Raw genomic sequence first — 24643 nt, 5'->3', positions numbered from 1 at the left:
TCCAACCGCCACACTTCCCGATCCTCCGCCCTTGAACCCCGCCCTTCCAACCGCCACACTTCCCGATCCTCCGCCCTTGAACCCCGCCCTTCCAACCGCCACACTTCCCGATCCTCCGCCCTTGAACCCCGCCCTTCCAACCGCCCTTCCACTTCCCGATCCTCCGCCCTTGAACCCCGCCCTTCCAACCGCCCTTCCACTTCCCGATCCTCCGCCCTTGAACCCCGCCCTTCCAACCGCCACCAGGACAGAACCCCACTGGTCCTCACCTACCACCCCACTAACCTCCATGTACAGCGCATCATCCGCCGTCATTTCCGCCACCTCCAAACGGACCCCACCACCAAGGATATATTTCCCTCCCCTCCCCTATCAGCATTCCGTAAAGACCACTCCCTCCGTGACTCCCTCGTCAGATCCACACCCCCCACCAACCCAACCTCCACTCCCGGCACCTTCCCTTGCAACCGCAGGAGGTGCAAGACTTGCGCCCACACCTCCCTCCAAGGCCCCAAAGGAAACTTCCATATCCGCCACAGATTCACCTGTACCTCCACACATATCATCTATTGCATCCTCTGTACCCGATGTGGCCTCCTCTATATTGGGGAGACAGGCTGCCTACTTGCGGAGCGTTTCAGAGAACACCTCTGGGACACCCGGACCAACCAACCCAACCACCCTGTAGCTCAACATTTCAATTCCCCCTCCCACTCCACCAAGGATATGCAAGTCTTTGGACTCCTCCATCGTCAGACCACAGCGAAACGACGGTTGGAGGAAGAACGCCTCATCTTCCGGCTAGGAACCCTCCAACCACAAGGGATGAACTCGGATTTCACCAGTTTCCTCATTTCCCCTCCCCCCAGCCTGTCTCAGTCAAATCCATCAAATTCAGCACCGCCTCCCTAACCTGCAATCTTCTTCCCGACCTCTCCGCCCCCACCCCAATCTGTCCTATCACCCTCACCTTGACCTTTTTCCACCTATCACATTTCCGACGCCCCTCCCCCAAGTCCCTCCTCCCTATCTTTTATCTTAGCCTGCTGAACAAACTTTCCTCATTCCTGAAGAAGGGCTAATGCCCGAAACGTCGATTCTCCTGTTCCCTAGATGCTGCCTGACCTGCTGCGCTTCTCCAGCAACACATTTCCATCTCTGATCTCCAGCATCTGCAGACCTCATTTTCTCTTCTTTTATGTTGTTGGTCAAGGATTAAATATTGGCCAGCACACCACAGAATTTGAATAGTATCATCCAAATATGTAGCTGGAATTTTCAATTTCATCTCAAAGGGATTATATCAGATAATGCACTTACTTCACTTGCCTATTCTGCACTGAATTGTTAGCCTAAAGTATATGTCAATTTTCTGGAGTGAGAACACCCATAACTTCTTAACTCAGATGCAGAGTCGTCTGTGATCACAGTAAACTAAACTAAAAAGTGGTATTAGGATAGGAGAACGAAAAGATGAAGGATTAAGAATAAAATCTTTAAACACACAAATATCCAACACAAGTGTCAAAGAATGAATATTTCCCAATGCAGTGCATTTTCACCATAACAGTTATTCAAATGGTCAGTTCTATGGTTACTTTGTTTGGAAAAGAATAACTTTGTATAATTACAATGGACTGTATTTCATATTTCTCCCAATGATTAGAATTACAAAATACAACAAGGGGTCTAAGTTGCATTGTGCATTATAATTAGGCAAAACACTTTCCTGTTCAAAGTTACTTAAAGCTTATGCAAACAGTGTATTCAAGGGACTAAATGTTTGTTATTTTCCATCCTGGCAGCATTAGCTCTGCCAATCCATACTTCATTTGCATACAAAATGCTTCATTCCAGCAATCAATGAGAGAGCTGTATTTAGAGCTTATCACAAACATGCAGCGATCGGATTCTTCAGTCTTCTCGTTAAATTCTGGTGATGCATAACAAAACGAAAAGACTGGAGAACTAGAAACTGTGCATGGGATTTAGAGATGCCTTCACTTCATTTCAGACAATGTGTCAGAAAAAAGAAACATCACTGTTTATCCACAGGGACGTACACATCTTAAACCAAAAAGGTAATTTTTGAAGTGTCACAATGCTGCCATTATCACATAGGGAAATAACCCAGAAAGCAGCACTGCCCTCTTGGTAGGAAATGTCATTTTTAAAATTTAAACTATTCAGGTTAGTGTCATGCAAAACGAAACATTTATCCTCTTCAAGGGTAAATTCTCATTATATTAAAAAGTACTTTGAAATCTTCTGTTTTCCAGAATTGTGCTTTTGCTTTCACACAGCTTTACTGACAAGAGATTTGTAAATTAAGGCAACACATATTGCCTCATCAAATTCCACTTTGATAGTTCTTTTATGTTCCTGGCAATTGAGATCATAAATAAAAATTCAAATCAAGCTCTGGATAGTGACCAACTGCTTGTTACTTGCCCCATGAAACTCCATCCCATGCACAATGCATTAGCGCAGCCTTAGTCAATGTTCTCACAAAAGGATTTCAAATTGTCCAAACACTCAACATGACCTTCTGTTCAAAATGTCTTTCTGGGGTTTGCAACAGGGGTTGTGCTGTTAACTCTTCAACACATTTGTAGTTTTATCATGAGTATAATATCAAAAGAAGGGGACAGGAGCGTGAGTAGTCTGTAGACAACCTAGCACTGGCTATAGTATAGGACAGAGAATAAATTAGGAGATGAGGGCATGTAAAAATCTTCAAGTACATTGGGAAAGTCAGATTGGCAGGGGTAGCCATGAGGAAGAATTCAGAGTGCATTCAGGACAGTTTTCTGGAACAAAGTGTAGTGGATCCAAACATAGATCAGGCTATTTTGGATCTAGTGAATGATATATAATAAGGCAGTTTTAATAAATGATGCCAGAAAAAAGATCCCAGAGAAAACAGGGACCATAGCATGGCAGAATTTAGCTTTTAGTTTGAGATGGAGAAACAACTGTACTAAACTTAAGTAAGAGTAATTACAAAGGAATGAAATTAGAGTTGGCTAGACTGGGCTGGAAAAGGAGTTTACCAGAAAAAAGTTCCAAACAATGAAGAAATTTAAGAAAATAGTTCATCACTTTAAAAAGATAAGCTTGGAAGGAGGATTCTAGGAAGGGAATAAACCAACATGGTTCATCAAGGACGTTAAGAATTGGATAAAATTTAAAACGTAAACATAGACATGGTAAAGATTAGTGGTAAGGCACAAGATTAGGAAATCATAAAAAGCCAAAAAATAAACAGGGGGAAAATAAACTTCAGGTAAACTTGCAATTAACTCAAGATGGGCAACAAGAGTTTTTATTTAAATAGGAAAAGAGAGGCCAAAGGGAAAACCAACCTTGGATAATGAGAAAAAACAAAGAAATGCAGGTGCCAGAGTTGAAACAAACAAAAACAAATTTGAGGAACTTTGCAGTTTTGGCAGCATCACTAGAGAGAAAATAGTTATTATTTCACATCCAGGGACCCTCCTTCAGAACCTAAGAGAATGAAACTGGGGAAGTAACAATAGGGAACAAGGAAACAAAACATTAAATTGACCACAATAGTTAAAGCTTTACAAAGAACCAACGCTTCTTACAATCATAGGAGAAAAGCATTTACTCAGAGATCCACCAATGGTAAGTTTGCAAATAAATAGGGTGTAGTCAATGCCATGGAATGCCACCAGCCAGTTTTATAGAGAGGGTTACAGCTGCAGCACCAATGCAAAGAATTAATAGACCATGGCAGTCTGCACCCGGTTCTACAGTGATGGACAGAGGGGGCAAAATGAACTCTTCCTGGGGGTAAGGCAGACCTACTGGGAGATTGACTCCCTTGGTGACAGACATGCAGGATGAATTCAGGTACCCAGACGCTATGGTAAATGATAGGCGAACTAAATTCAAATTGGATACAGAAGTAGATACATCAAGGTTAGTAAGTTTGCAAAAAATACCAAATCGGACGTGTAGCAGACAGTGAAAAAGGTGCCCTTTGGGTACAATGGGATTTTGATCAGATGGGCCAATGGGCCGAGGTGTGGCAGATGGAGTTTAATTTAGATAAATGTGAGGTGCTGCATTTTGAAACAGCAAATCAAGGCAGGACTTATATACTTAATGGTAAGGTCCTGGGGAACTATTGCTGAATAAAGAGACCTTGGAGTACAGTTCATAGTTCCTTGAAAGTGAAGTTGCAGGTAGACAGGGCAAAGAAGGCATTTGGTATATTTGCCTTTATTGGTCAGTGCATTGAGTATAGGAATTGGGAGGTCATGTTGTGGCTATACGGGACATTGGTTAGGTTATTTTGAAATACTGTATGCAATTCTGGTCTCCCTGTTATAGGAAGGCTGTTGTGAAACTTGAAAGGGTTCAGAAAGGACTTTCAAGGATGTAGGGTTGGATGCTTTGAGCTATAGGAAGAGGCTGAATAGACTGGGGCTATTTTCCCTGGAGCGTAGGGGTTGAGGGGTGACTTTATATAGATTTAAAAGATTATTACAGACATGGATAGGGTAAATAGACAAAGTCTTTTCCCCAGATGGGGGAGTTCAAAACTAGAGGACATAGGTTTAAGGTGAGAGGGGAAAGATTTAAAAGAACATAAAAACCAGGAGGAGGGGTGGACCATCTGGCCCTTCGAGTCTGCTCCCCCCATTCACTAAAATAGTAGCTGATCTTTTTGTGGCCTCAGCTCCGCCTACCCACATTCTCACTCTAACCCTTAATTTCTTTACTGTTCAAAAGATTCTCTTAGCTTTAAAAGTATTTACTGAGGAGGCCTCAACTACTTCACTGGGCAGAGAATTCCATAGGTTCACAATCCTCTGGATGAACAATTTCCTTCTCAATTCAATCCTAAATCTGCTCCCTCTAATTTTGAGGCTATGCCTTCTTGTCCTAGTTTCACCCATCAGTGGAAACATCCTCTCTACTTAAAACTTATCTATTCTTCTCGCAATTTTATATGTTTCTATAAGATTCCCCCCTCATTCTTCTAAATTCCAATGAATATAATCCCAGTCTACTCAGTCTCTCCTCATAAGTTAAACCCCTCAACTCCGGAATCAACCTAGTGAACCTCCTCTACACTCCCTCCAGTGCCAGTACATCCTTTCTCAAGTAAAGAGACCAAAACTGCACACAGTACTCCAGGTGTAACCTCAACAGCATCCTGTGCAGCTGCAACATAACTTCCCTGCTTTTAAACTCAATTCCTTTAGCAATGAAGGATAAAACTGCATTTGCCTTCTTAATTATTCATTGCACCTTCAAACCAACCTACTGTGATTCATGCATAAGGATAACCAGGTTCCTCTGCATAGCAGCATGCTACATTTTTTTTACAATTCAAGTAATAGTCCTTTTTACTGTTATTCCTACCAAATTGATGATGTCACATTATATTGTACTCCTTTGTCAGACCTCTACCAACTCTGAAATTGGCCCTTTGCAAAGTTTCACAGTGCTCTGCACACTTTGCTCGATCTTCGTGTCATTCGCAAACTTTGACACACTACACGTGGTCCACAACTCTAAATCGTCTATGTAAGTTGTGAATAAGTGGTGTCAACACTGATCCCAGAGGTACACTGGATCAGGCCAGACCGCTCAAAACATTTCAAAAAAGTAGCCCAGACCTAACTTTGCTATTTGATTTAAGCAAGTGTACAGTGGATATTCCAGGAGAGAATAAGCTGGTCAGACAAAAAAAATAGAATTTATTTACAAGAATACTGAATGAAACACAAAGAACAGAAAAATAGAACGCAAAATAGTTTATCCTATCTGAACATGACAGGCTATCCCAACTTAATGATGCTGTGCCAAACTACTTGCAACAATCCCAATATCCCTTAGCACAAAAAGAAAAAAAATGAAACAAAGTCTTACAGGCATTGAAGACAGAAGCGGAGAGTGTCAGCTCCTCACACAGATGCCAGCTGAACTCAACTGACTAATCTAAATGAAGACTAGTTACACAGCTAGCTGGCCAATCCCTTTTGATTATATCTTATTTTTAAAGTCTTGAATGCCTACTGTTGGAGGCAATATCTGGTAGGTGTAAGCAAAAAGGGCCTCATTAAACCATTCAAACCCAGTCTAGCTGGAGCCTGGCTAATTACTGCCCCCACCCCACCTCTCTGGAAAAATAAAACCAAGGGCACAGTCACCTTGAGAAAGGACCAGTTTAACTACAACACCACTAGTCACTGCCAACCAGAAAAGGGCACATTTAATCCCACTCTTTGCTTCCTGTTGGTTAACCAATTCTCTATCCATGCTAACACATTGCCTGTAATACCTTGTATCTGTATCTTATGCATCAGCGTTTTTTGCAGCACCTCATTGTAAGCTTTTTGGAAATCTAGATCCATCATATCTACTGGGTCCCTGTTGTCCATTATGCTTATATCTTCATAGAATTCCAGTAGATGAGTTAAGCATTACCTACCCTTCATGAACCCATGCTACTTCTGCCAAACAGGACAATTTCTATCTAGATTCCTTGCTATTTCTTCCTCAGTAATAGACTCAAGCATTTCCCCCATGACAGAGGTTAAGCTAATCAGTCTATAATTCCCCTTCTTTCATCTACCTCCATCACAAAGGCATCTAAATGTTTTCTAGAGGGTGGTGCATAAATGAAGTGAGCAACCAGAGGAAGTGATGGAGGCTAGTATAATTACATTTAAACACATCTGTATGGATATATGAATAGGAAGGGTTTAGAGGAATATAGGCCAAATGCTGGCAAACTGGACTAAATTTATTTAGGATATCTGGACAGCATGGACAAGTTTGATCGAAGAGTACTTTTCCATGTTGTGCAGCTCTACGACGAATTCTTCTATAAGTTAAGCCATGGTTACAACAGAAAAAACCTTAAATTCTGAAGGGTCACTAGACCAGAAACAAACTGATTTCTCTTTATCTGATGGTGGTAGGCCTGCGTTTTTCCAGCATCTGCAGTTTTTTTTTTAAAAAAGAGAAGTTTATCATCCTTTCAACCTTGTGGCACTGGTGATACTAAAGGTTTAGGGAAAAGGACATGTGCATGCTATGCCTCAGTTCAGAGATAATTATTCCTAATTACATGCTCTAGTTAATAAACTAACATTAATGTTTTTAACAGGAGCTAAATCCAAGTCAAAAGCACCAGTAATCTCTTTAGAGGACATACTAGCTCCAGAATTGCAAAAATGGGAGTTCAGTTCATTTTTCCTCAAATGGAAAGGATGCAGATGGTACCAATGAGCCACCAGAGGGCATTAAGGACTGCACTTCATTCTCAGTACAGTTAGTTCTGGTATAATGTGATAGCTACATTCTTATGAGATAGTGTTAAAATTGCACAAGTTATGCCATTCAAACTTATGGGACCAGAACCACATTTTAGCCAATCCAGGTAAGGAAAGTTGAAATTCTTCATTCGTGTTAAAGCCAATGTGCATTGAAGAAACGCACATTAAAACAGAACTGAATTTATGGTCAAGGTTCAACACTTCCAAGCTGCTAGTAAAATGCAATCCCAAGAAAACAAAAGGTGCTTAGCTTCAAACTAAATCATGCCCACCTTGACAATTCTGAGCTCAAAAGCTGCAGTCATGGAACAGATCATAGGGCAGCAAGAAGACCTAGTTAATTGGTCCACAGCTGTAAAAGTCTAACTAGCTGAAGGCAGCTGCAACACAGCTTTCAGCAATTGGTCCTTAGAGGTTGCTATGTTTACTTGTATATTTACTGGGTATGCTGCCTGACATTGACATTAGTTCTTTACCAATAGTTAATTAGTCCTGATGTTGAAGAACATATATGAACAAAGCAAGCTACCAAACTATTTGCACAGTAAAACTCCAACTTCATCTTTAGGCACTTGTACTACTCTATGCAGCAGTTTGGCTTCATATTACACACAGCACTGAAAAAAGGTCATCAGGTGCATGATGACCATCGTGGACACATTAGCTCTAATCCCATTTCTCACCTTGAAAACTGCCTTACATGCTGTTATGGGTCCAGGTGTTCATCCAATGCTAAATGTTGTGGTGGTTCCTACCTCTTTTGGATGTTTTTCCTTCAAGAAATGGTCTCAAACCATTGCCCTTAAAGTACACCCCTGGTTATTGATCTCCGGTCAGGTGATTGTCTCTCATTTTAGAAAAATTGAGAATGAGGACCATCTGACTATAAAGACCTAAAATCATGTACAAATGGATTATTTGCTGGCATGCACTATGTAAAGATTACTAACTACACAATTTGCCAAGGCAGCAATAAGTTGGACCATTGTCTACTATTGAACAAAAGCAACAATAAGCAATTGTTCTAACTATACAGTGCACCACAATTCTATGGACAAGATCCATTGTATAAGGGAACTTTTACAGAATAATTTCCACGAGGAGACAATGTGAACCTCAAATTCAGTTTATCATGAACTGAGCTGACATATGCAGAGACAAACCATTGACCAGTAGTGCAGGAGTCAAGAGGAACAATGGGCAAGCACTAATTGGCATCATTTGACAATTAAAAGCATTGTGAACATAGCATAAAATGCCACAAACCTTGCCAAACATTAACATTGCAGCCTGCTTCCAAAGCAACATACACAAATGTGAAGTCACCTACATTAGACAAGATCAGAATACTTTTAAATGTTAGTAAGTGGGAAACAGGGAATCAAGGAGTATTCAAAGTTTCTCCATGCGTTAGGCTAATGAAAGACTGATCTTTACATCTGGAAGTCTAAAGTAATGACTCTAATCCCTATGAACAGCAATGTTATCAGGTTACACCACCTCACCAGTATGCCCACTAAAATCAGAAGCGTTGTTGTTGGCAAGTTGCTACAGTACACCTGGTCAGTGCATACAAACAGGTGTTGATAAATGGATTAAATGCTCAGTGGGATGGGTTTTCAGTTAGGCTGGCTACTTTCTCCTGAATGTCAAAAGTTAAATATCACAACACCAGGTTACAGTACAACAGGCTTATTTGAAAGCACTAACTGTCAGAGTGCTGCTTCTTCATCAGGAGATTGCATCCTGGATTGTCAATGTGGCTCTCAACCAAAATTCCCCACACTTATGCCATGGCTAGGTCAGGCTTGTTCTGAGTCACTGCCTAACCAGATTCTGTCCACAAAAGAATTCATGTGACTGGTAGTCATTTCATGCCATTCTCCCTTCTGAATGCTGTGATGGGACTGGGAGAGGAGAGGAGAGGAGAGGAGAACAAGATTTCAATCCCTTTAAAATGCAAAAGTGAAGTAGTTGGACTCTGAATAAGATATTTAGCTGGCATTCGGGCTATTAAACACCATCAGCCTAAAATGCAACTGAAGACAAATGCCCCACAGTTGGCTGAGGACAGGTGTAGCATCCTGCCAACTGCACCAATTGTTGGAGAGATCTTTGTCTTGAATCTGGTGTTCAGTAGCACAAATTGATCTTTAGAGCTCTTAGCAATGCAGTGTGGAAGAAATCTCTGGAGAAGTCCAATGACAGTTCTAAATATATTTATACAGTCACAATAGCCACATTAATCTAGATCAAAGACATAAGAATAAAAATTTCCCTTTAACAAGCATTGACCTATGCCCTTGCTGTGATGTCTGTTAGAATTCTTCTCATGACTACTCAAAGTAATCATGTAACAATGCAACACAATGTGCATTATGGCTGACTGTTGTTTGGTCTTTGGACTAAGTCACATTTTCCTACACAGGAAGGAACAAAATCTTATGCTGCAGATAACCTTTATTCCCAAGTGCTGACCGTTCCCCAAGAATGGGATTTGGGCCAAAATATGAGTTTGCACTATTGAATACATTATCTGGAAACATGCTAATTTCTGTATGTCTCCTAGCTTTTTTTTAAAAAACCAACATGTTTATTTCACTGCCTTACTAAGAAATAATCCTTTTCTTTCACCCCAGCCCCATGATTCTCATCTTCCTTAATAAAAAGTCCTACATCTGATCTTAAAGTCATTAGAAGCAAGTCAGTCACTGAACATAGGACACTGTAAAAGGAATAAATATTTTGGTGTTAGATCACAGTTCAGGCATGATCTCATTGACCAACACGGCAGGTTCAACAATCCATTCTAAACAGTGTTCCAAGTGCACAAGTTTCCAATTTACCACTTACTAGATGCACCTAGTCACCAAACAGTGAAATCAAAAATAATACAATGGACAACTTAAAAGCATTGATAATTTGAATAAGGATCTTTATTTGAATATATTCCATACAACCAAAGTGATTATTGCACATTTACAAGCCTTAAGTGGCACTTAAGTGTGTAATATTCTGCTGGGGAACCAGGTCAGATGTTGAAATTCATTCCAGCTTTTCCATGGGGGTGTTCTCAGAAACTCATTACCGCCTGATTCACTCATGTCCAATATAGTGGCATCTGGAACATAATGTTAATCTGGGTGTTAATTTAGATACCATTAAACATAAGTAAAACTAAACAGATTCATTGTTAATGCTGATCCTACAGAGACAGTTATCAGGAATGTTCCTGCAAAATATCTACATAACCAGATAGCATTACAAGTTTGAAAAAATCTACTTATTCAATATCTCAACTTCTTCAGCAACTTGAAGTGACAGTTATTATTGCTGTTAAGGTATTTCAAAAATTGCATAATCTTAATGCAAGGATTACAGTGATCAATAAAGGCAACATATTAAATTCAGATGACAGTTAGAGGAAAATTATTAAAGAGAATACTAAATAAATAAGGAAATAGAGAATTTGGGTGGCACAGTGGTTAAAACTGCAGCCTCACAGCGCCAGGGACCCAGGTTAGATTTTAGCCTTGGGTGACAATCTGTGTGGAGTTTGCACATTCTCCGTGTCTGCATGGGTTTTCTCCAGGTACTCCAGTTTCCTCCCACAGTCCAAAGATGTGCAGGTCAGGTGGATTGGCCATGCTAAATTGCCCATAGTGTTAGGTGCATTAGAGGGAAATGGGTCTTGATGGGTTGCTCTTTGGAGAGTGTGTGGACTTGAAAGGCCTGTTTCCACACTGTGGGGAATCTAATCTAATAGAAGTGCAGAGTTGACTAAATTGGAAAAAAGTGACAAAGTAGTATAATGTGGTTAAGTGTAAAGCTATTAATTTGGCTGGGAGAATAAAAATTAAGTGGAAAATGACTGCAGAACTCAGGTGCTGACATTTGAGTGTTCTAGCCCATGACAATGACATGGGCATGTATAGCAAGCACAATGTTAACAATACTATCCTTTATTAAGAAAGCTGGCACATATGAAAACCACAATGAAGGATATATACACACCAATTCATGATTGACTAAAATAGATACTTAGCAGCCTACCCTATGAGGCTAGGTTAGGCAGGCTGAACTCATTAATTACTAAGTTAGTAATTAGAGGTATCCTGACTGAAGTCAAGTCTGTCCAGGTGAACTTGGAATGGGTGCCTCCATGAAGGACAGTTCATTCTTGAGTTCAGGAAGGAGATGAGGGAGACTTTTTTAAAAAAAATGCTACGTTGCTCAACTCAAACTCTGGTGTCCATCGGGAAGCAGGGTCACCTATTATGGATCATGTCTTTTTCTTAAAAAAGTGAGGTTATTGTTGTTAAGTGGGGAAAATGGAGTAATTGGAGTAGTAATGTTGGAGGAGTAATTATCTTGCTCTATGAATTTATATCTGTGACAGACATTCATGCAATGCATTGCATACACTAACTATTTGCTTCATCCTCATCCCAGGTTAATCAGTCACTTTTAAAGCAATCTCAGTCATTAAGATGACCATCATGAGTATAAACATTTTAACCCTGGACCAGATAAGGTCATTATCAAGAATGCTAGACTGTGTAATGTACATTTCTGGATAAGCACCTAAGTAGATTAGACTTCAGAGGCTTAGAAAAAAAAAAAAAATCAGTACAGCAGTCCCTGCAGAAATCAGAGGTAAACCAAATCTGCAACACCACCAGCAGATCCCAAATAACTAACATGTAAGCAATGCAAAGTCATCATGCCATAAAATAACTATAAAATGAAAACTGACACCTTGAATTGTGCTTACCTGGTGAAAATACAGCAGAGCCTGCTCTTTAAGAGATTTGCCAGGAGGGAAAGAAGCACAGGTACACTCCAGAAAATGTCAAACTTAGCCTTGAAAGCAAAGTTAACAATGTCCACCAACTGCAGTGGTCGATATGGTTTCATGGATCACTTGTGAACCCAGAACAGGTTAGTGCGGACAAGAGTTTTGTGCACATTACTGGCTTGGGATTTCTTCTCCTTGCATTTTCACGTTTCAGTTGGGCGCACCAGGCGAGTTTCTCCCAGAACCCAGTAATATCTACAAATAGGCAGGTCACAATATATTAATGATTACAACTACTTTTGAATTAAAGTCATATTCTGCAGAAACAATTCAGAGGTCATTATATACAATTATGTCATGATAAATTGAATGCTGCAAAGAATAAAATGGCTTACTGTAGCCCATAAGTATTTTCAGAGATCATGTATCAGCCTTGTACAGCCAAAAGTAAAAAATCAGGGATGTGAAAGCGACCAGGGCTGGAGTCAGAATTGCTGCTCCCTCAGTATTCAAACACTTTTCATAATTGATGGATACAAAGTTGGCTTTACAGTATGTGTGTGGTGGAGCATTATTTCTCAGACTAGAGGCCTGTGAAAAGCAGTGTTCTACAGGTACTATGTCCTCTTGCATGTAATTTATATTAGGAATTTAGATGAGAATATAGGAGACATGGTTAGTAAGTTGTGATGACATCAAAAATTGGTATTAAGATTACAAGAGATCTTTATCAATGGATCAGTGGGCTGAGGGGCAGATGGAATTTAATTTGAATAAATGGGAAGGATTGCATTTTTGGTAAAAAAAAACAAGGACAGGACACAAACAATTAAATGTTAGGTCCCAGAGTAGTGTTTAGAACAGATACTAGGAGTTTGGGTGCTTAATGCTTCAAAATTTGGGTCACAGGTAGACAGTGCAAGTTACAGCAGTGTTTGACAAGGCCTTTTCTTGAGTACTGTGTCCAGATCTGGTTGCCCTGCTATAGGAGGTTTACTATTAAATGGGAGGTGGTTCAGGAATGATTTACAAGGATGTTTGCCAGGAATAGAGAGCCTGAGTGACAAGGATAGGCCAGGACTTCCTCCCCCTCCCCCAACCTGGAGCATAGGAGGTTGAAGTGAGATTGTTATAGAAAAAAGGTCTGAGGAGGTACTGATAAGTTGAACAGCAAAGGTCTTTTCCATAGGATGGGAACGTTAAAAACTAGGGGGCATATTTTTAAAGGGAGAACAAAGATTTAATGCGGACAAGAGGGGCAACTTTTAAAAAAGTGGTTAGTGTGCAGAACGAACTGCCAGAGGAAGCAGTCGATGCAGGTACAGGCCAAAAAAGTGGCCAGATGGGACAAATTTAGTTTGGGAAAATGGTCAGCGCAGACTAGTTGGACTGAAGGGTCTGTTGTCATGCTGTATGATTTAGTATCCTATATTTGTTACTCAACTTGGCATCCCGCCACAGAGGAAGCCAAATCAGGTCACCACGCTGGACAACACCTCATTTCAGTCCAAGAAACATTACCAGTCACTAATTCTTTAATTCAGTGTTCTAATGAAGTTCAATAAGCTATCACAAGGAACACCATCGCTCATTTTAGTACTCAACTACCATTTCTTTGCCTACTTCATTCTCAAGCTGTTACTCTCAAGCATGGATTATTGCACACTTGGTTTGCATAACATATCTAAGCCTCCAAGCTAATTGCCAGGATCCTCCCAATACAGAAGATCAGATGGAAACAAAGTTGCAACTGGGTGAGCAAAACAGTACCCAGCACATGCATCAAACGTAGATTTGTTTTATTATAAAAAGCCTTAAACTTTTCAGTTGAAACAGCATTAGGACAGGAGATCAAAAGCTACAAAGAGACAGACAACAGCAAGATTCACAATGGCATTTGTTACTTTTCCCATTTAAGGAACCTATTACTCAATACTTTTCTAAATTAAAATTTGCAAAATTGATTTTGGAGTCAGAGATGTACAGCATGGAAACAGACCCTTCAATCCAACCCGTCCATGCCGACCAGATTTAGTTCCACCTGCCAGCACCTGGCCCATACCCCTCCAAACCCTTCCTATTCATATACCCATCCAAATGCCTCTTAAATGTTGCAATTGTACCAGCCTCCACCACTTCCTCTTGGCAGCTCATTCCATACACATACCACCCTCTGTGAAAAGGTTGCCACCTTAGGTCTCATCTTTCCCCTCTCACCCTAAACCTGTGCCCTCTAGTTCTGGATTCCCCGACACCAGGGAAAAGACTTTGTCTATTTATCCTATCCATGCTCCTCAATTTTGTAAACCGCTATGAGGTCACCCCTCAGCCTACAACACTCCAGGGAAAACAGCCCCAATCTGTTTAGCCTCTCCCTGTAGTTCAAATCCTCCAAACCTGGCAACATCCTTATAAATCGTTTCTGAACCCTATTCCAACAGTTGCCTCACCAATGTCCTGTATAGCCACAAAATGACTACCCAACTCCTGTACTCAATACTCTGACCAATAAAAAGAAAACGTACCAAACACCTTCTTCACTATCCTATCTACCTGCAGCTCCACTTTCAAGGAGCTATGAACCTGCACTCCAAGGTCTCTTTGATCAGCAACACTCCCTAGGACCTTACCATTGGGTGTATAAGTCCTGCTAAGATTTGCTTTCCCAAAATAAATGTGAGTCCTGCACCTCACATTTATCAGAATTAAACTCCATCTGCCATTTCTCAGCCCAGTGGCCCATCTGGTCAAGATCCTGTTGTAATCTGAGAACCCTCTTCGCTGTCCGCTACACATCCAATTTTGGTGTTATCTGCAAATTTACTAACTGTGCCTCTTATGCTCACATCCAAAGCATTTATATAAATGATGAAAAGTAGAGGACCCAGCACCGATCCTTGTGGCACTCCACTGGTCACATTTGATTAAATCCTGAGCAGTAATCAGCAATGCCTTAAGGCAGTCTCATCACAGAAGGCTATGAAGACCATCGTGAGTTAAACATCATTTTCTGCTCAGTAAATCATTAATCTCAGATCCTTCTGGTTTTATAAAGCGAGTGCACGTGGCTGTTAGTGTCGAGTAAAGCAGGACATTACAGAGAATTATCAATCTGCTAAAGAGTAAACCATCAGAAAGCTCCAGCGGACTGTCTCAGAGACCTACCGCCCACTCGCTCCAGACTCGGGTCATCCTTCAGCCGGAGCCCCGGCACCGCCAGCTCCACATTTCCACCCGGGATCTGAAAACGGGATTTCAAAGAGAGAAAAGTTCAAACGGGAGCCCTCTGGGCCCGGGGAGGGTCCCGGGGAATAAGGGGGAGGGGGATTGAGCCGGGCGGGGCCTTTCCCGGGAGATCACCGCCATCGGGACCATGTGGGGCGGATACAGGAGCCGACTCCCCGCCGCTACCCCAGCAGCTCCTTCCAGAACCTTCCCCAGAGAAAGACAGAGGCCGATAGCTACTTCCGGAGCACTATTTATTGCCACGGCGACCGGAAATCGCGGGCACGTGACCCCCTCCGCCCCGCCCCTTCCCCCCGGTGTCGGTGCCATGGCCTCGACCGGAAACCAGAGACAAGGCTCCACCACCGGAGGGTAAGGACGGGGACAGGGACAGGGGCACGGGAATAATGAACGAGCCCGGCTTCTGATTCTCCCCTCTCACCCCTCTTCCCCCCTCCCACCCCTCACTCACTTCCCCTCCCCCCCCACTCACTCATCCCCTCCCCCCCCACTCACTCATCCCCTCCCCCCCCTCACTCATCCCCTCCCCCCCCTCACTCATCCCCTCCCCCCCCCACTCACTCATCCCCTCCCCCCCACTCACTCATCCCCTCCCCCCCACTCACTCATCCCCTCCCCCCCCACTCACTCATCCCCTCCCCCCCCACTCACTCATCCCCTCCCCCCCCCACTCACTCATCCCCTCCCCCCCCACTCACTCATTCCCTCCTCCCCCCACTCACTCATCCCCTCCTCCCCCCACTCACTCATCCCCTCCCCCCCCACTCACTCATCCCCTCCCCCCCCACTCACTCATCCCCTCCCCCCCCCACTCACTCATCCCCTCCCCCCCCACTCACTCATCCCCTCCCCCCCCACTCACTCATCCCCTCCCCCCCCACTCACTCACCCTCCCCCCCCACTCATGCTCCTGCCCCCCATACTCGCCCACCCACTCAGTCACTTGCCCCCCCCTCCTTCCCACTCACTCACTGACCTCCTCCCCCACCATTTGATCCCTTCCTCCCCCCCCACTTGCTCACTGACCCCCTCTCATCTCCACCCCACTCCACTCTCCCAACTGACATCCCTCGTCTGCTGGTCGCAAATACCCTCTCAATACTCATACCGCCTTTCACTACTCCCTTCCCCATTCCTCCTACTGTTCATTCCAGCCCGGCCATGTAATCTTCACAACACCATTCATTTGTTATCATCATTATTTTAATTGTTATGCTTCTGTTCAATAAAATTTATTTTTGCAACCTTCATGTATCATTTGTGATTTCATCCAAGTTTCTACATGTTTCTGCCCCATGCCTGTGGTTCGACAATTTGTTTTTCCCCTCCTCTGAAGCATGCATTGCTGGTTCAAAAAGTAACTTGACCACTTGTTCAGTTAGTTTAGTTGGAAATGTTTTCTGTGAAATTGGTTCTGTAATTGGTGTTCCTTGGGTTGTTTATATAATCCACCAAATGATGTTGGGTTTTGATCAACTATAGCTCAGTTTGAACTGGGTAACTTATGGGGAGCAAAAGGCTGATTTCCATCCTATATGTTGTCAGTTTTTCAGTATTTTGACACAAAACAGCTCAGGCTCTAAATGAATGTTATCTCTAATTCTAGTCATGCAAAACCGATCCTTGGCACTATTTTCAGTTGCCATCCACTGGTGATAGCAGCATATGGGTTGTTTTCACCAGAACCATAGCATGTTTAAGTAGTGATTTTGAGAGTAAAAGTACTCCCTGATGTAATTTGGAGGAAAGAGTTAGAAATGAATGAGTTAGAGACAGGCAAAATAATGAGGAGGAATTTAGGGAGTGTTTTACTGAGGCCGAAAGCGAAGAGAAATATAGTGCCTAAAGAGGTTTTAGAATTAGAATAGGGTGATGCTATGAAAAACCTAGGAGATGATAGTTTAAATCCTGGAATGTCATGCTGAACAAAGGATTTTTACAAAATACATTCATGGGACACGGGTGTCACTGGTTAGGGTAATATTAATTGCCCTTGAGAAAATAAATAAGAGCAATGTGGGCTCCTTGAAAAATAATAGTCATATTGTCAAAGTTGAGAAGAGTGGGGTGGAGGACAGTATAAAGCTAGTTGTTTTGAATAAACTATAGTTTGTGCTAGGTGCACCAATAATTACTGGTTACACGTCTGCCAGAATAATTTAGATATCCATCATAAGTAATGCCATGGGTGTGCATGATGGGATCTAAAAGGCAACATAACCATCTATAAGAAAACAAGAGGCCATTGCTGTCTGCAGTGAACTTTTGATGAGATAAGTGAGAGTCAGCTCCCAAGTTTTTTGGGAGAATGCCTTTTAAGACCATAAGACATAGGAGCGGGAGTAAGGCCATTCGGCCTATCGAGTCCACTCCGCCATTCAATCATGGCTGATGAGCATTTCAACTCCACTTACCCGCATTCTCCCCGTAGCCCTTAATTCCTTGGGACATCAAGAATTTATCAATTTCTGCCTTGAAGACATTTAGCGTCCCGGCCTCCACTGCACTCTGCGGAAATGAATTCCACAGGCCCACCACTCTCTGGCTGAAGAAATGTCTCCGCATTTCTGTTCTGAATTGACCCCCTCTAATTCTAAGGCTGTGTCCACAGGTCCTAGTTTCCTCACCTAACGGAACAATTTCCTAGCGTCCACCCTCTCCAAGCCATGTATTATCTTGTAAGTTTCTATTAGATCTCCCCTTAATCTTCTAAACTCCAATGAATACAATCCCAGGATCCTCAGCTGTTTCTCATATGTTAGACCTACTATTCCAGGGATCATCCGTGTGAATCTCTGCTGGACACGCTCCAGTGCCAGTATGTCCTTCCTGAGGTGTGGGGACCAAAACTGGACACAGTACTTCAAATGGGGCCTAACCAGAGCTTTATAAAGTCTCAGTAGCACAACTGTGCTTTTATATTCCAACCCTCTTGAGATAATTGACAACATTGCATTCGCTTTCTTAATCACGGACTCAACCTGCATGTTGATTTCAGTGACAGCAATCGACACCGTAGAAAGCTGGTCTGTCATCGTAAAACTAGATGTCTAACCTAAAACAAAGGGACTTGTCAAAGCTGTAGGCTTGTTTACTGTGGGTAAAGTAATAATTTAATATTGCCTGAACTCATCAAGCAAATGAAATAGATAATCCTGTACATATCCATGAACTTTAATCTCTTGTTAAAGGGAGGTATCAGCACCTCAGGACTTGAAAGATGCAAAGATTGTGACCCTGAACAAGAGTAAGAGCAGCAGTTACAGTGACTATTGAAGCATTTCACTGCTGAGCATCATGAGAACTATTTTCCTCCATTCTTGCCATCACACTGCAAATTCTGGTCAGATGCATCTATTCCAAATCCCAGTGTGGTTTCCCAGAACAGGAAAATTCATGACGTGAACATTTCAGCCCAGCAGTGCAAGAGAAATGCTTTGAACAAGGAGACCATTGCATTTTGCCTTCTTTGATCTCTCCAAGGCATACAAGCATGTGAGCAGGGCAGCTAATTTTAACCTCCTGGGGAAACCTAATTGCCTGTCATAGCTGCTTGGCGTGACCACCTCCTTCCATTACAACAGAATGTAATGTCAGGTCTGATGGGGCAACATCAGAATCCTTTGATATCTTCAGCAGGGTCAACCAGGTTGTTTCTGGCACTAACAATGTGGTTCTCTGCCTACAAGACATCTGCTGAGACTGTCTACTTTCATACTAGAGCCTTTGCTAGCCTGAGCTCGAAGACAAAATCCACCAAACCCTCATTCAGAGAATTGCTGTATGTTGATGATGCTGCACAAACATTCCATACTGAGGAACACGTGCAGTGACAAACAGATTCTCTTGTGCCTGCAAAGGCTTTGGTGTGACCATCATCTGGAAGAAGTGGAACTTTTGTGGCAGAAGCTGAAAAAGATGGCTTTTGTATTCCTGTAGGCAAGTTTAAAAGATAAGTCAACAGATGATCAGTAGGTAATGTTTAAAAAAAAATTTAATGTGATACATGACCAGTTTATATTTCCAACTATGCCAGAACTCTACTTATGAAAAATAACTATAGACCTGAGAGGCATCAAAAAATTAAAATACATAGTATGGCAAAATGTAAAAAATAACCTGAATCATGGATAATGAGAAAGAAAAACAGCGCAGGTTAACACAACTGATTTGACTGGAAAAAAGGTGTAACAAAGTCAACATTTTTTACAATTGTATTAGCATAAAGTGCAGTCAGGAATAATATAAGCCCCTTGAAAACTGGTAGTGATAATGTGAGTGAAAGTCAAGAAATGGCAGATGTGTAGAATAATTACTATTCACCAGCATTTAGACCATAAGACATAGGAGCGGAAGTAAGGCCATTCGGCCCATCGAGTCCACTCCGCCATTCAATCATGGCTGATGGGCATTTCAACTCCACTTACCTGCATTCTCCCCGTAGCCCTTAATTCCTTGTGACATCAAGAATTTATCAATTTCTGCCTTGAAGACATTTAGCGTCCCAGCCTCCACTGCACTCTGTGGCAATGAATTCCACAGGCCCACCACTCTCTGGCTGAAGAAATGTCTCCGCATTTCTGTTCTGAATTTACCCCCTCTAATTCTAAGGCTGTGTCCATGGGTCCTAGTCTCCTCACCTAACGGAAACAATTTCCTAGCGTCCACCCTTTCCAAGCCATGCATTATCTTGTAAGTTTCTATTAGATCTCCCCTTAATCTTCTAAAATCCAATGAATACAATCCCAATTTATGATAGAGCAAACCATCAGTCCAAATTCCCAAGGAAACTAATGTTGAGAGGGGATTAGAGATCTGCCAAATGGAGAAGCAAAGTGCTGAGCTATGTTGTTGATTCAGGGGACAGGATGATGAATGGAGCTTAGTCCATGATCTTAGAAACTAGAACATAAGAGGAAGAATAGGCCCTTTTGAGCTGGTCCACAATTCCATGTATTCATGGCTGATTGTCGAAATCAGTACCCTGTTCCCGTTTTCTACGCATTCACTTTGATACCTTCAGCTCTAAACTACATGTAACTCCTCCTTAAAAACATTTGATGCTTTGGCCTCAGTGGCTTTCTGTAGCAGAGAGTTCGCAGGCATGCCATTCTTTTGGTGAAAAGATTTCTCCTCATCTTGTTCCGAAATGGCCTACATCATATCCTCAGAAGTTCACCTGATGAAAGGGCAGCATTCTGAAAGCTTGCGTTTCTTAATAAATCCATTGGATTATGAACCTGGAGTCATATGATGTTTGACCATGTCCACAACAGTCCAACACTGGCACCTCCACATCCTGGACTCGATGGCCATTGAGAGCATCCTTCCAGCATTTACCCTGTCCAGTCCTGGTAGAATGTCATAGGTTTTTCATTCTTCTAAGGTCCAGTCAACGTAGTCCTAACCTGGTCTCTTCATACGCCAATCCTGTGTCATATGAGTCTGGCTGGTAAATCTTGTTACATTCCCTCCAAAGCCACAGGACATATCCTCGGATAAGGAGACTGAAACTGCTCTCAACAATGCAGGTATTGTCTTACCAAGACCCTGTACAATTGCAATAAAAATCCCTGCTGCTGTCCTCTAATCCTCCCACTCATAAGGCCAATTTTATTTTGTCTTCTCCACCACCTGCTGCACCGGCATGTTTTCTTTCAGGAACTGGTGTATGACACCACTCAGGTCTCATTGGATCTCCCCTATTTCCATTCAGATAATTTATCTTCTGTTTTTGCTACCAATTTAGATAATCTCACATTAATACACATTAGAATCCATCTGGCTGCTTAATTTGTCCAAATCATGCTGAAGCATTTCTGTATCCTCCATATAACTCATCCTCCCACCCAGCTTTATGTGTCTGCTAACTTGGAGACATTATATTTAGGTTCCTCATCGAAGTCAATATATAGTGTGAAAGTTGGGGTCCAAGCACTCATCCCTGCGGTAAAATACTGATCGTACCCACGTTCAGAAAAAGGCCCATTAATTCCTATTTTTTGTTTCCTGTGTGCCAAACCAGTACTCTAACCATGATAATACACTACTTCAATCCCATGCACTTTAATTTTGCAAATTGTCTTATGCGAGTTTTATCAAAAGCCTTGTGAAAGTCCAAGTAAACAAATTCCACTGGCTTTCCCTTATCAATTCTACTGGTTACAGCCTCAAAATGTTCCAATAGATATTCCCTTTCAAAAATCCATAATGACTTCAATCCTGTCATTGTTTTCCAAGTGCTGTGATAATGGATCTTTTATGATGTCTAGTATTTTCCCCACTATCAATGTCAGGCAAACCAGTCTAGATTTCCCTGTTTTCTCTCCTTTTTTTAAAAAGTGGAGTTATGTTAACAACCCTCCAATCCATAAGAACTGTCCCTGAGTCCATAGAATCTTGAAACATGACCACCAATGCATCCACTATTGGTAGGAACACTTCCTTATATACTCTGGGATGTAGATTGTTAGACCATGTGGATATATAGGCCTTTAATCCCACCGATTTCTCCAACACGACTGCCTGACCAATACCGATTTCATTCAGTTGCTCCTTCTCAGTAGACTGTGTGTTCCCCAGTATTTTGGGATCTTATTGAATGGTAGAGTGGACATGAGTCCTAAATGGCCTCCTTTAATTTCAAGAATCCTTATAACAGTACGAAGAACATAACTCTCCTAAATACTGACAAGTTCCCCAGATCTATTTCAGGGTTTAAGAGGAAGTAAATGAAAGCATTTTAACATGTCCTTTAATCCTCCAAAGTTCTCTTGAATTAGAATGAATCCTACAGATTGAAAAATTGTGTATCCATCTCACTATTTAAGAATAGGGAGGAAGAGAAACCAAGATACCTTAGCTTAATATCTGTTATTGGGAAATTACTCCATGTCCTTGTTCGCTGTCCCCTGATTCAAGCCTGATATCTACATGGGGTCCCTAGTTTCTGCCATGGGTTTTCGTGTGACTGGGCAGATCGATTCTTAACCTGCAGATCTTGGGCTCGGACGTTTCATGAGGTAATGTTACAAAAGGGTCTATTTTTGAGAATTGAGGAAGTAATGAATCAATTTGAAAATCTGTGGACACCTCGTTTGTTTCTATTTTAAAGGGTCATTGACGATCTTTTAGGACCCAGGAACATTTTTAAGAAAGGATTTCTCAGAAAGAAAAAACACAGTTTCAGCTTTTATGGTCCAGGTGTAAGTGGATATTCCTGGAGTGATGCAACTGGCCCAGCCACTTAGTTTTAAACAAAACAGAATTTATTTGCAAGATTACACAAACAAAACAGAACAGAATGTAGAATAACAACGTATCCGAAAATCCAACAGACCATCCCAAGTTCATGATGCTGTTCCAAATTCCTGCAACAATCCCTATAAACACCCCTAAACAAAACAGGTAAAATCAAACACAGAGTCTTACAAGAGAGCGAGAGAGAAGTCAGAGAGGTTCAGCATGGAACATCTTCCATGGAGCTGTTTCTTGGACCAGCAGCATCAAACCTGACTGCTTGCTAAAACCAAACCAAGTCAGAGAAAAGCTGAGCTGTGAGAACTTTCATTGTACAGTTGTTTTTTTAAACTTGAAAGGCTTTTTTCCTGAGGCAGTATCTGTTAGCTCTAATCAAATTGACCCTAAGACCTTTCAAACCTAGACACCCAGAACATGTGCCTTTATGACCGCTCTGAAAAAGAAAATCAAGGACAACATAACCTTGTTAAAGGAGCAGCATCGTCATACCTCCCCCTTAAAAAAAAATTAACATCCAAAGGTGGCTTCATTTTAAAACGCCTTAATCTTAAATTGTTAGTATGCTACAAGACACACATATCGACAATAATCATGCAAGCATACACTACTACATTGTGTTCAAGTCTGTTTTACTCCTGCTACTGAATGCCTCTGTTTGTCATTCAAGTCTCGACAATGCATCAGCAGTCACGTTTTCTCATCCTGCGACATGCACAATTTTCAAATTGAATGGCTATAACAACAAGTTCCATCTAAACAGTCTGGAATTTTTGTCCTTAAATTTCTCCACAACTTTCAAAGGGTTGTGATCAGAGTATATGATAGTCTCAGATACATTACTGGTAACAAACATGGAAGTGTTATAACGCCAACACCAAGCTCAAAGTCTCCTTCTCAACTGTCAAATATTTCTACTGATTAACGTTCAATTTCCTGGTCTTTCTGTCTTCATGTTGTCTTCCTGTAAGAGCACAGCACCAACACCCACATCACTTGCATCGAGAGCCACCCCAAATGGCTTTGTGTAATTAGATGTGGCTAACACTGGGGCAATGGTTAACATAGCTTTCAGGCTGTCAAATGCATTCTGACAGTCCACTGTCCACTGAAACTTCTTGCCTTTCTTTGGCAATTCAGTGAGTGGAGCAGCCAAACTGCTAAATTCCAGTACGAATTTTCAATAAAATTCACTCAATCTCAGGACTGCCCTTTTTGTCGTTAGTATGGGAAATTCCCCAATTATCTTTGTTTTTGCATTCCATGGGGCCATTTGTCCATGTCCAATAACATGGCCCAGGAAGGAGACTTGGGCTTTGGCAAATTCACTTTTAGCTAGGTTTTTCACCAAGCTTGCCTTCCGAAGTCGATTGAACAATTCTGATAAATGTTGAAAATGTTCTTTCCATGTGTGACTAAAAATCACCAGGTCATCAATACGAACTACACAATTGGGTAATCTGGAAATGACCTTATCGGTTAGTCTCTGAAATGTGGCTAGCACATTTTTCCTACTTAAAGGCATGACTTTAAACTGATACAGTCCGTTCGGTGTTACAAAAGTCAAAATTGTCTTCGCTCTTTCAGACAAAGGTACCTGCGAGTATCCTCTGAGCAAGTCCTACTTAGAAATATAAGTTGCCCGTTGCATCTTTTCAACAGTCTTCCAAAAAAGGAATTGCATATGCATCAGTCTGTTTAACGGCATTGACTTTGCGGTCGTCCACACATAACCATTGGGATAATATGAGTGAGTGCCAGTCATTGTAACTCAGTTCGATTATGTTGTCTTGGAGCATGCGTTCAATGTCCTTTTGAACCTGTGCCAACTTTAGAGAGTTATGCCTATAACAATGTTGCTTAATCGAAACAGCATCTCCTATATCTACATCATGCATGATAGGTTGGTACTTCCCACCTTAGTTTCACAGGTCTCCCCATGTGATAGTAATAACTCTTTTAGGGCATTTTGATTTTCCTCTGAAAGGTAATTCAATAATTTATCCCAACATTTGACAACGTC

General features: G+C 41.8%; 1 long non-coding RNA gene and 1 other non-coding gene across 2 annotated transcripts; both read right to left on the bottom strand.

Annotated features, from left to right (window-relative positions):
- Positions 1 to 10237: 10237 nt before the first annotated feature.
- Positions 10238 to 15571, bottom strand: LOC122558049 (uncharacterized). Its single transcript, XR_006314024.2, has 3 exons — positions 15283 to 15571; positions 12094 to 12372; positions 10238 to 10440 (listed from the first exon to the last, which is right to left on the bottom strand). It is a non-coding gene; the product is annotated as an uncharacterized LOC122558049 (long non-coding RNA).
- Positions 15050 to 15129, bottom strand: LOC122558148 (small nucleolar RNA SNORD35). The gene has a single exon (XR_006314049.1). It is a non-coding gene; the product is annotated as a small nucleolar RNA SNORD35 (small nucleolar RNA).
- Positions 15572 to 24643: the final 9072 nt, after the last annotated feature.

The sequence above is a fragment of the Chiloscyllium plagiosum genome, unplaced genomic scaffold, assembly GCF_037043375.1.
Source record: "Chiloscyllium plagiosum isolate Xiang-an unplaced genomic scaffold, Cpla_swu_hap1 HiC_scaffold_18, whole genome shotgun sequence".
NCBI classification, from domain to species: Eukaryota; Metazoa; Chordata; class Chondrichthyes; order Orectolobiformes; family Hemiscylliidae; genus Chiloscyllium; species Chiloscyllium plagiosum.
The sequence above is the reverse complement of the archived record's forward strand: the minus strand, read 5'-3'. Positions and strand labels throughout refer to the sequence as shown.